A 13,264-nucleotide genomic window follows, 5' to 3' on the forward strand; every position below is an offset into this window, starting at 1 on the left:
ACCAAATAGACGATCCTATGGAGGACATTCTCGTTCAAACCACCACATTTACACTTGGGGAGGCTTCTCAATTGTGTATCATATTGCCCCAAACTCTCTATGTAGCTGAGAATGACTTTGAACTGCTGATTCTGCACCTCCAGAGAACTGGGGTTACAAGCTCCCATGAATCATTGTATCTGGTTGGTAAAAATTGTCCTGAAAATATATAAAATAGTGAAAGAGAGAATTGTATCAAGCATAGTTAACAGAACAGTTTTATATTGAGTTATAGGGTAATATGTTATTAAATTAAATATAATCTAACATGTCTAATAATTGCTATAATTTCAAAGGAGCAGTAGGGGTTTTTTTTGTTTTTGGTTTTTTGTTTGTTTGTTTGTTTTTTCGAGACAGGGTTTCTCCGTATAGCACTGGCTGTCCTGAAACTCACTCTGTAGACCAGGCTGGCCTCGAACTCAGAAATCCGCCTGCCTCTGCCTCCCAAAAGTGCTAGGATTAAAGGCGTGCGCCACCACCGCCCAGCGAGTGGTAGTTGTAAATATAATTCTATGATATTTTCAACAACTTCAAGGAATTGTTCTTATTGCAGTGGTTTGGTTTCTTATCAATGTGTATTTTCTACATTAAGTTTTAGTTAGAATTTACTGACAATAAAGGTATATTCTCCCTCAAGTTTCTGAACTTCTTTGTACTTAGATGAGGGGTTAAGCACCTTGTAATGCCTGGATATGGTGATGCACACCTTTGGTCTCAGCACTCAGGAAGCAGAGACAGATGGACCTATGTGAGTTCAAAGTCAGTCTTGTCTATAAAGCAATTTCCAGGACAGCCAGGGCTAAACAGAGAAACTCTGTCTCAAAAAGCCAAACCATCCCAAACAAACAAACAAAATCAATAAAAAAGAAACCTTCTATTGTTCCTGCCTGAGATCATTCAAGTAGAAGAAGGATGATCAGATAACATGGGTATTTATTAAAATGTGAATCTTGGGACAGGAAGACTGCTTGGAGGGTAAATGTGCCTTCCACCAAGGTTGAGGAGCTGAGTTCAGTCTCCCGAGCCCACATTGTAGAGCAGGAGAATTCTCTCCAACAAGTTATCCACAGACATCCATGTTCACACAGTGGCACTGTAAACAAACAAACAAACAAGCAAACACATTTAGCAACAATGTTTATTAAGTAAATCTTGGAGATGAGGTTGTATCTATCATGGTGGCAGAACACAAGTATAGACTATGCTGATGTCGACATTCGTCCTTAGACTTAAACAAAAACCAAATCCCAGCTGGTCAGGATAGGTTTTGTTTGTAATCCCAGTACTTCAAAGACTGAGGCAGGAGGATTACCATGAATTCAAGGCCAGCCAAGCTACACTGCAAGTTCTAGGCCGGCTTCGGCTATATAATGAAATGGAGTTTGATTCAAAAACTAGATTTTTTTTTTCAATTTTTAAAAACTTGACCACAAAGAAAAGCAAGCCCAGTGTTTTCTGGATTTGGTAAATCAAAGTTTGGGTTGGAAAATAGCTGTAAGCATGTATCTGGGTTACTGACAAATATACTTAGTTGGCAAAGCTAGTTTCTTTATGGTGATCTCCAGTGGAATCTGTTTGAAGACTAAGTTCTCATGTATTAGAGATGCTATGGTAGTTATAGAAATGACTGAAAATTGCTTTAAGAGTATTCTGGGATAGGGAAAAGGCTGGGTAAAGTACAACCCTGGAGACCAGAGGTCAGATCCCCAGGGACTCATACAAATTTTGGGTGGGTCTGGGCTCCCCATGCAATTCCAGTCTTGGAAGGTGAAGACAATGAATCCTCAGAACAAGCTGACTAGAAAGATTAGCTGTATGGGTGATCTTTGGGTTTGAGTGAAAGATCATCCCTCAGTGAATGAGGTAGAAGTTCATTAAAAAGAAATTCCTTGTATTAGCCTTGGGTCTTCACATGCACGAGCATTCACAGGCATGTGAATCTACATATGTACACCTGCCAAGCCACACACATATACACAAATGCGATAACAAAAGTAGAAGGAAAAAGAAGAGTTCTCTGGTGACATCTTTGTTCTTAAAGTTTTGTTTGTTTGTTTTTCAAGACAGGGTTTCTTTGTGTAGCCCTGGAACTCTCTCTATAGGACAGGCTAGCCCCAATCTCAGATATCTGCCTGTTTCTGCCTCTGGAGTGCTGGTATTAAATGGATGCCTGGATAAGTAGTCTTAAAAGTTCTTTTAATAGATTTATGTATTTAATTAGCGTTTATCTTGTGTGTATGTGTGTGTGCTCATATGTATGTGTGAACGTGTGTGCCACCAGCACATGTATGGAGATTCAAAGACAGCTGTGGCAGTCAGTTCTCCCCTTTCACTATGTGGATTCTGGGATTGGATTCAGAATGTGAGGTTTGCCAGAAAGCACCTTCACATGCTGAGACATTTTGATGACCTATTTAGTTTCAACAGTCATTGCAAATATTACGAATAGTTTCCTAACTCTATTATAGAAAGATTCATAAGAATAAAATCTGGTCAGTATGAGAAGAGCTTCTGAGGACGTTCATCCCAAATCTCCTAAGCATATCTACTGGTCTACTCTCTTTCTGTTCTTCATTAGCTAACAATCCTTGAAGGAAATCTCTGTTCAGAATACAAACCAATGTCCTTTATCACAGAAGATACAAAAGAAGAGTAACAGTTCTTTATTACTCATTTTTAACAGCATGCCACACATTGGTGGCAAAAAATTAAGTTTGTCATTAGCCAAAAAAAAGGAATAATTATAAAGTAAGTGTTGCTAAATATCTAAAAATATGAGCTTCCTTGTACAGACTTTGTGCTTCTGCCTGACAAGCTTTTTTCCTTAAGTCAGAACACTCTGTAATTTGAGCTTTGGACCAATATAATCCAACCACCTATTAGACATCTATTCCTGGGTCTCACAGACAACTCGAGCAGCTATAACCTTCCTCCACAGAATGGTCATCTCTCTATTGTTTGTCTTGGATATCAGTACCACAATCTAGCAAGATATTCAGAAATTAGTCTAGACTTTTCATCACCAACATTTTTATTTGTTAGAGGATGACACTTCCTACATGTTGGCCAGCCTTACCGCTCTGATGTCAGCTTAATGTTGGAGTGTGGAGAGCCATCCTGTAATGTGGCCAGTGCTGTAATGGACACCGTGCTTGGGAGCATCCTTCTGATGTGGTTTCCATGCCCACAGACAAAGACCAGCAACATAACCGCAGCACAGAGGACACAGGAGATTGCTTTACATGAGTTCAGCTTCCGACCTCTGGAAGAAATTCCTACCCCTCCTGTGATTCACTGTTCTTGCATTCAGCTTCTTAGTGGACGAAGATCCTGAACACTGAGCAGAAACTGACCTCTTAGTGACATTGTAACCCCAAGCCTCCTCCTGTCCACCCTCTTACCCCAGGAAAACAGCAGTGCTTTCTTTGGCTTGTGGCTGGGAACAGCAGTGTATGAGCTGGTGAGCATACTTTTCTGGTAGATATCAACCATGTGGTTACTGACTCTTTCAAATGTGGCTTGTTTGCAAGCATGAAATACCTTTTTAACCTCAAGGACTCACTACAAATAATGCAAAAGTAACTCATTAATTTAATGGTAATTACATATTAAAAATTTATCTTGACTATATTATTTAAGTAAACTAAATTACTATTAATTTAATCTGTTTTTTAAATGTAAGGCTACAAAATTCTAAACAATTTACATGATTTGCATTATTTCTGTCTGGTATCACTGGTCTAAATCATGACAAGTAGAATGACTGTGGTCACTGTTCTTTTAGGTTTCTGTGCTAAATATATTTCTTAAATTGAACTTGAACCTATGGTTGGTTCTAAATTACCTGGGAACAAAACAAACTGCCATTCTTGTGTCCTGATTCCCAAATATGCTTCAAAAAGCGTCCAACAATTGTATTTAGCAGGACTTTTTCATTTTCCGCTCCTTTTTCATACAGTTGGTTTTCTGAACACTGGTAAATAAATAAAGGTCATATGAGGAAAGAGAACCATGAGGATTATAGGCTGAGGCAGGGGGATCTTTGCCAGTTCTAGGCCATTTTGTTCAAATTAGCCAGATCTTATTTCAAAACAAACAAACAAACAAACAAACAAACAAATTCAGATGTAACTCAAGGTAGAGCTTAGCATGTACAAAGCTTTGTGTTCATTCTTGACTTGGGGTGGGGATTATTTAAATTTACTATTCTTGGTACTGAGGAAATATATCACATTTTCTGGGGGTCAGTCTTTTTCTACCTCTTCAGAAGCCAAATTAGTATATGAGTTTATATGAGAAAGGCCCAGAATAACCAACAGGTGGCATTAGGAAAACAAGCAACCCTACCTAACTATAACATTATTATTTAATATTTATTAATATACTAATAGAAAACTGGAAAGATTAGATGCCCTAGAGATAGAGATCTATATCTATCTGTCTGTCTGTCTTAGTTTGGGTTTTATTGCTGTGAAGAGACACCATGACCAAGGCAACTCTTATAAAGGCATACATTCGTTGGAGCTGGCTTACAATTTCAGAGGTTCAGTCCATTATTACCATGGTGAGAAACATGGTATCATGCAGAAAGACTTGGTGCTGGAGGAGCCAAGAGTTCTACATCTTGATCTGAAGGCAGACAGGAGAAGACTGCCCTCCAGGCAGCCAGGAGTGTCGTCTCTGCTGCACTGGGAAGAGTGGAGCATAGGACCTCAAAGCCCACTCCCACAGTGACACACTTCCTCCAACAAGGCCACACCCTTCCAACAAATGCCACTTCCCATGGGCCAAGCATATCCAAACCATCACAGTATATATGACCCCCAAAAGTATCCTCTGAAAGTAGTCACTGTGGTAGTTGTGTTAATGGACATAACCTAGCTCCTCCTTCCACTTGCTGATACACATCCTTGATGACTCATGTGATAGGCAGTCTCTTTCTAGAGTTTCCTCATATTCTGCTTTCCTCAGATGAAAGCTCCCTAAGAATTGTAAATGTGTTCTTTAGAGTGTTTAACTAAGCCACATATATGATTACCATATTATTAGTTGTCTTATATAGTCATGTCTGGCCTCCAACTCACTACATAGCCAAAGATTACTGTATCCTTGTATTATTTTATAAATGTAACCGGGCAGCGGTGGCGCACGCCTTTAATTCCAGCACTTGGGAGGCAGAGGCAGGTGGATTTCTGAGTTTGAGGCTAGCCTGGTCTACAGAGTGATTTCCAAGACAGCCAGGGCTACACAGAGAAACCCTGTCTCAAAAAACTAACTAAATAAATAAATGTCACTAAGTCCCATCCCATTGTGTGTGTGTGTGTGACATATGTCAGGTGCCCATGGAGGCCAGGAAAAGGGTATTGGATCCATAAAGCTGGTTGTGAGATGCCTAATGTGCATACTGAGAATGAAACCCATGTCCTTGGGAAGAACATCAAATACTCTTAACCACTGAACCACCCTCCACCCCCTTCACTCCCCACCTGTTGAAGGATGGTCTTGCGCTCTGTGTATACAAAAGCTGATTTCTGTGCCCCAAGATCTAGTTACAGTTCATGGACAGTGTCATGAATATTGAAGAATCTCCTGTATCAATGTGGTATAAAGAATGCTCTCCAATTATCTCTGATTGGTTGATTAAAGGCTGAACAGCCATTGACCAGGCAGAGGAGATAGAAAGGCTGAACTTCCAATCCCAGCCTGGGGTCAGAGGGGAGAAGAGCTAGGAGAAGGAGTTCACCACAAGGTAGGTGAGGGTCCTGGAGAAAAAGAGCCACAAGGCAAGTAGAGGAAGAACAAAGAGGTCGTCATCATAAGGTCAGGCATGAGAAGGAGTCGCCAAGGGAGTTTGACATGAGGACACACAGAAACAGACCAATCCAAGGAGAGAAAAATGCAAGTAACTTAGGGTGTGTGACTGGGAAGTAGCCAGATAGCACTGAGGGGTAGGAAACTCTGTTCAGTTATTGTGCTTAAAGCATGTTGAATAAACTCAATAGGTCTCTGACTCAATTATTTGGCAGCTAGCAGTGCTTAAAAAATTACCATCTTTAAATTTCACCCTACACTCACTCTCCATAGCCCCCTTCTTGCCCCCTCCAGCCCTCTCCCTGCCCCCTGACAATCTCATTTGTAATCAACAGAAGCTAGAAATCAGAAGTGAGGCACTTTGTAAATTCTGCTAATTTAGTTTGAGTGTTTTCGCACTTGAGGCTTGCAGACTCATCCTTAATGAAATTTATGAACGGCAATGTGTATGGGTAAATCAAACAAAATGTTTAAGATATGCATGTACTCTTTATCTTGCGTGTGTGTGTGTGTGTGTGTGTACGTGTGTGCAGGAATCTGCCAAAGTTCAAGTGTGGAGATCAGCGGGCAGCTTTCAGAAGTCAACTATAGGTTGATTCTCTCCTTCAACTATAGGTTCTGGTGGTCAAACTCATATGTTTGGTATGGCAAATGCTTTTTACCACAGAGCACCACACACACTGGGTGTGGTGGTGTGCACCTAATTCCACTACTCAGGAGGTCAAAGTAAAAAAAGATCAAAAGTAAATATATAAATAAGTTATTTTGCATAGAATGAACAGTAACATTATTCTAGTACAAATTCAAATAATTTCTTAAGATTATAAATGATGCAGTACTCAGAGTTCCCTTCCTTCTTTTTAGGAAAATTATTTATCTGCGCGTTGTTGCAAAATATTCTGTGAATGTGTGATGCCAATGACTTTGAGCAGACTAGAATCTTACTAATGAAATGGATGCTAAAATACTGGTGTCCCATCTACTTCCCTTATGTCTCGACACATTTGAGAAAGAGTGAAATGAGAAAGAGTGACACTGAGTCAGCACTCAGGTTTTCATACTTCACATGCAGGCCATCAAATAACTCACTCCTTAACATGATCTAAGAGGTCTTCATAGATTGCATGGGCTTCCTTTCTTCTATCACATGTAATAAACATAAAACTTCATGATCCCAATAATATCTGAGGGAAACTTTAATTTAATTTTTTGTTTACTTAACTTTGAATAGGGGAAAAAAAGAAGTGTAATTCACCTCTATCCCATTAAAAATATCTTCTTTATCTTTTTAAACTTATTTTGTCAGAATAACTGATTAAAACATTAAATAAAACTATGTGACTTCTTATTAGAGAATTCGATGTGATAAATTATGTCTTAAAATTATATTATTATTATTTCTATTTGGAAATCCCTATGGATATAAAATGCATTACGAGGTCCTATGTTGGTGATTATTATGTCAATCTGTATTTTATTAACAATTCAGGACATGCCGGGCGGTGGTGGTGCACGCCTTTAATCCCAGCACTTGGGAGGCAGAGGCAGGCGGATTTCTGAGTTCAAGGCCAGCTTGGTCTACAGAGTGAGTTCCAGGACAGCCAGGACTACACAGAGAAACCCTGTCTCAAAACAAACAAACCAACCAACAAACAAAAATATACTTATTAAGTGCAGAGATCTGTGCCTGTTGTTTTCACTTTTAGGAGGCTAAGAATACAGCAGGACTACCGTAAATTTGAGGCCAGCCTGAGTTACAGAGTAAGACCCTATACAAACAAAACGGAGGCTAGAGAGTTGGTGCACCAGCCAAAAGCCTGTGTTGCTCTTGCAGGTGACTTGGGTTTGGTCCCGAGAATTCACATGGAAGTTCACAATGACCATTAATGAACTCTCTTCTGACCTCCACATGGATCAGACACACTCGTGGTACACATATACACACATACATGGAGGCAAAAATGTGACACACATGAAAACTAGAATAAATAAATCTAAAAACAAGACAAAATTATTACATAATGCTAATTAAGCCTCTTTGAATACTGCGGCTTTTACAGTAGTCAAAATAATTTCAGCAGAGTTTTTTTTTTTTAACACTGAGGCAGACAGTATTGAAGTTATTAAATAGAAGTATGTCCTAAAGCTTGTAGAACTACAGAAGAGAATGAGCTAGAGGAAGATGGTGGGAAGGACAGGAGAGCACAGACGACAGCTGCAGTTGTATGTAGGAAGGTAGAGATAGGCTCTCTGCTGATACTGGTGGGGTCGAGAGGCAAAGAGCTTGGTTTGTGCTCTACATGGAAGTTTGGGCAAGAGAAGTAAGTCTGCTCTTATTTGTGCTCTGAAATGATGCCTCTCTGCTGTGTTGATCATAAGCAGGAGGAGAGGGAGATGCAGGAGATAAGGGGAGAGAATCACAGTATCTAGATAAGAAATTAAGATGGGTACCAGTGGTGAAAGGTTTTGGGCTTGGACTTTCTTTTGAAGATAGATTCTGAAGGAATTAATAGTAGGTTGAATGTGAAGATAAGGAAGAGGAGGAAGGGGAGAAAGAGGAGGAGGAGGAGGAGGAGAAAGAGGAGGAGGAGGAGAAAGAGGAGGAGGAGGAGAAAGAAGAGGAGGAGGAGAAAGAGGAGGAGGAGGAGAAAGAGGAGGAGGAGGAGAAAGAGGAGGAGGAGGAGAAAGAGGAGGAGGAGGAGGAAATCAGCAACTCTTCCATACTGTAAACTTACTGTCCTTGGGCTACACAGCCAAATGTAGCCCACCCCTCTCTGATTCCTGTTGCTAATCTCTCTCCTCATTTCTTCACTCAGAATCAGGCTTGCATTGGATTCCAACCACCCTCTCAGACTCTACATGTCAGATAAAGGTGGTTTTTTTTGTTTTGTTTTTTGTTTTTTTGTAGAGAATAAAACCAGAAACAATAAGACTGGTGATGTAGCACAGTTTGCAGACTTTTGATTGGCATGCAAAAATCTCAGAATGAAACCAGTGGTGGTGTGCACCAGTAATTCCAGCACTCAGAAGGTGGAGGTGGGAGAACAGAAGTTCAAGGCTGCCATCAGATACACGGTAACTTTAAGGCCAGCCTGGACTACAGAACCTGTCTTAAATAAAAATTACATACATACATACATACATACATACATACATACATACATACATCACAGTAACCATAGCTGAACTAGGAGTGTATAGGTTATTTTACCAAAACCAAAAAAAAAGAACCTGAGGCAATTTCCTTCCTTCCTTCCTTCCTTCCTTCCTTCCTTCCTTCCTCCCTCCCTCCCTCCCTCCCTCCCTCCCTCCTTTCCCCTTCTCTCTTTCTTTTTTTCTTTCTTCAAATTTCACTGCAAGTCCAGACTTACGAAACCTGGCTTCCGTAGATTTCTAGGCACTCAGACTGCTTTACTGTGGTAGACCATTCATCTCAACTTGCTATCTCCTCCAAGAATAGTAGAGGAGAGATCAGTCTGAAATTGACATGTGTCACATCTGCCCACCCTTCATCCATCAAGCCCACGCCACAGCAAGGGGATGAAGGACAGTGTCCACCATGCAGAGGAAAAGGCAATAGTGTCAGAGAAAGCTAGTGTTTTCAGCCTCACTGGAGCATTGCCTTCACACAGCATTAACTAGCATTTCTGTGTGGCAGACTTCGAGAGTTCAGAGATACGTCTGTCTTTCACTTCATTCTTACCAAAATCTTGTCCAGTCACCATTGTTAAGGTTTTATTCTTTTCTGATTCTCCTCCTTTCCTTTTTATGAGACAGTCTTCTGTTTCCCAGGTATCAAACTCACTGTGTATGTGACATTGACTATGATTCCTGAGCTCCTGCCTGTACCACAGGCATGCCCCACTATGGCCATTTTATACAGTACATCTTAGCAATGGCTAAACAAGTGTGCTACTGACTGATCCATGACACCAGCCCTGTAGTCTCATATTTTCAAATCAAAATAAAAACAAAATATTATTTGGTAATACTGCTAATTTTATTTTTTCATATAGTGGTCAGGAGTGGTCAGTACCTGCTATGCCCTCAATGGATAAGTGTGTTTATTCTTAGGCAGGTTTCTCCTAAATTGTCCACAGGTACAGGAGGCAAGCACATTGCTGGGAGGTTCTAGTGTACATCTGTGTTGGCTTGAGGCATCTCTAGTGCCTTGGTAGACCTTTTCTCAGACTGTACAGCATCTCAAGATTCTTGTACTGGCTGGTTTTGTGTGTCAACTCGATACAAGTTAGAGTCATCACAGAGAAAGGAGCTGCTGTTGAGGAAATGCCTCCATGAGATCCAGCTGTAAGGCATTTCCTCAATTAGTGATCAAAGAGGGGAGGCCCAGCCCATTGTGGGTGGTGCCATCCCTGGGCTGGTGGTCCTGGGTTCTATAACAAGGCAGCCTGAGCAAGCCAGGGGAAGGAAGTCAATAATTAGCACCCCTTCATGGCCTCTGTATCACCTCCTGCATCCAGATTCCAGCCCTGCTTGGGTTTCTGTCCTGACTTCCTCCAGTGGTGGACTATGATCTGGAAGTGTAAGCCAAATTAACTCTTTCCTCCCCAACTTGCTTTTTGGTCATGGTGTTTCCTTGCAGCCATAGAAACCCTAAGACAATGATTTCAGCAGGGCTTCCTCCTTCTTCCCACCTTGCCTGCCTTCCTTATTTCATTCTGTTACTCCCTTCTCAGTCAGGCTTACATTATTGTCTGTCTTCCCAGCTTTTCACAGTTCCCCATTTTCCTATAGGTGCCTATCTGATATCTTCCCATATGTAATCCCCATCTTGATGTTTGTTCCTTAAAAGACACACACCAACATAGGGCTCGTCTATTTTCTAGTGGTCATATCATAATTTATGATTTTTATAGTTGTGGGCTTTAATTAATTTTAATTCTTAGACAATTCGTGCACATAATTAAAGTGTTAAATGGGGTCAGGGAAGATGACACCTTGGGTTAAGCCTGACTGTACAAGCCTGAGGACCTGAGTTCAGATCTTCAGCGTCTAGGTAAAAGACAGATGCTGTGGTACTTACTGCCTGCAACTCCAGCACTGAGGAGGCAGAGACAAAACAGATCCCCCAGGAACTCACTGGCTTACTTACTGAAACCAAAATGTGGTGTCCAGAATCAGAGAGAAATCCCATATCAAAACATAAGGTAGAGGGGTCTGAAGAAATGGCTTAATGGTTAAGAGCCCTTGCTGCTCTTGCAGAGGACCAGAGTTCAGTTCCCAGCACCAGTGTGGTGGCAGCTCTGTAATTGAAGTTCCAGGAGATCTGTCACACTTCTCTGGAACAGGCAGACATAGCGCACACATATACCTGCAGGCCAAACACTCATACATATGCATAAAGTACAAATAAATATTTTTTAAAAATGTAAAATAGTAGAGCAGTAAAATGTAAAAGCAGAGACAGCCAGAAGGTCATGGGAGCAGACACAGTCCTCTCTTCCACACCCAGGCTCTGCTGATCCCATTAGGATAAAGTGATGGACTTCAGCAACCCAGAAGTTAAATGAGTAAAGCGGCCCACCAGAGAGGAAGTCTGAGACACACTGAGGTACTCCTCTGTGACAGGATAGAAAACCAACAACCAGGAAAGGCCTCAGGCCATTGAGATGGTTGAGAATGACTGGGAAATTACGGGTTTTCTTAAGGAGTGGCAAGCACTTGGCTGTGAACTATGCTACCAAGGGAAGCAAAATCATGCAGAGAATGAAACATAGCCAATATCTACCAGAGGGGCAGGAAGCCTATGAGCTTCCAAGATTTGCTCTGGTCTATCTATAGGCCCATTTAAGTATTGTCCTATGGAGAAACACTACACAGGATCCTACAGTTAAGACAAGAGGGCAGTGACCTCCAGGTCTTCTCTGATACATCATTGCTAGCTTTCCATGTCCCCCGTACATGTACCTCCCCTGTATCAGTCAAAAGACTATAGTATTCCCATTCAGTTCTAGAAGGTTCAGTGACCCCATGACTGGTGATCATTGTGGAGGGTAGTTTGTATCAAGTATGAACCTTGTAGCATGAGCCCTCGTGGCCAGTTCCATGCCGCTGTCACAAGAGAGGAGTCAGGGTGGTATGGACATCTCATTTAGGGCCGAGAAATTAACAATCTTTTATTCTATGGATACTGACGAGGTGTGTGTCTCTTTGGTAATCTCCATGTATAGTAAGAACGAGCTTCCCTGATGAGGGTTGAGATGCACTTATCTATGGGTATAAAGATAAACCAATAGGAATCGGTGCTTCTTCCAGATCTATGACAAACTGGCAACCTACAGATTGGGGAAAAAGTCTTCACTAACCCCACATTCAATAGAGGGCTAATATCCAAAATATATAAAGAACTCAAGAAGCTAACCACCAAAAAACCAAACAACCCAGTCAAAAAATGGGCTATAGAACTAAACAGAGAATTCACAACAGAGGAATCTCAAAGGGCTAAGAAGCACTTAAAGAAATGTTCAAAGTCCTTTGTGATCAGGGAAATGCAAATTAAAACAACCCTGAGATTCCACCTTACACCATTCATAATGGCTAAGATCAAAAACTCAGGTGATAGCATATGTTGGTAAGAATGTGGAGAAAGAGGAACACTCCTCCATTGCTGGTGGGATTGCAAACTGGTACAACCACTCTGGAAATCAATCTGGAGGCTCCTTAGAAAATTGGAAATAGGTCTCTTGCTGCAGCAACGCGAGTGGGAGCACCTAGAGCGCGAGCTTGGAACGAGAATCCACGAGTTGTAAGAAAATGGCAGACAAGCCGGACATGGGGAAATCGCCAGCTTCGATAAGGCCAAGCTGAAGAAAACCGAGACGCAGGAGAAGAACACCCTGCCAACCAAAGAGACCATTGAACAGGAAAAGAGGAGTGAAATCTCCTAAAAGCCTAGGAAGATTTCCCCATCCCACCCCACCACGTCATCTCCAAGACTCCCTCGTGATGTGGAGGAAGAGCCACCTGCAAGATGGACGCGAGCCACAAGCTGCACTGTGAACCCGGATGCCACCGGCCCACGGGTCTCTGAAGGGGACCCCCACTAATCGGACTGCCAAATTTCACCGGTTTGCCCTGGGATATTATAGAAAATTATTTGTATGATTTATGAAAATAAAACACACCTCGTGGCAAAAAAAAAAAAAAGAAAGAGAGAAAGAAAAAGAAAGAAAGAAAGAAGTTTGGAAATAGATCTACCTGAAGACCTAACATATACCCAAAAGATGTCCCACCATGCCACAGGGGCACATGTTCCACTATATTCATAGAGTGATAGCCAGAAGCTGGAAACAACCCAGATGTCCCACAATGGAAGAATGAATACAATGTGGTTCATTTACACAATGGAATACTTCTCAGCTATTAAGAACAAGGACATCATGAGTTTTGCAGG

The 13,264-nt window shown here is 41.4% G+C and overlaps 1 pseudogene; it reads left to right on the top strand.

The window, feature by feature from the left end:
• The first annotated feature begins 12,624 nt into the window (after nt 1-12,624).
• On the top strand, nt 12,625-12,796 carry LOC114634901 (annotated as a pseudogene).
• Nucleotides 12,797-13,264: the final 468 nt, after the last annotated feature.

This window comes from Grammomys surdaster, unplaced genomic scaffold (assembly GCF_004785775.1).
Source record: "Grammomys surdaster isolate TR1022 unplaced genomic scaffold, NIH_TR_1.0 1136, whole genome shotgun sequence".
Classification (NCBI taxonomy): Eukaryota; Metazoa; Chordata; class Mammalia; order Rodentia; family Muridae; genus Grammomys; species Grammomys surdaster.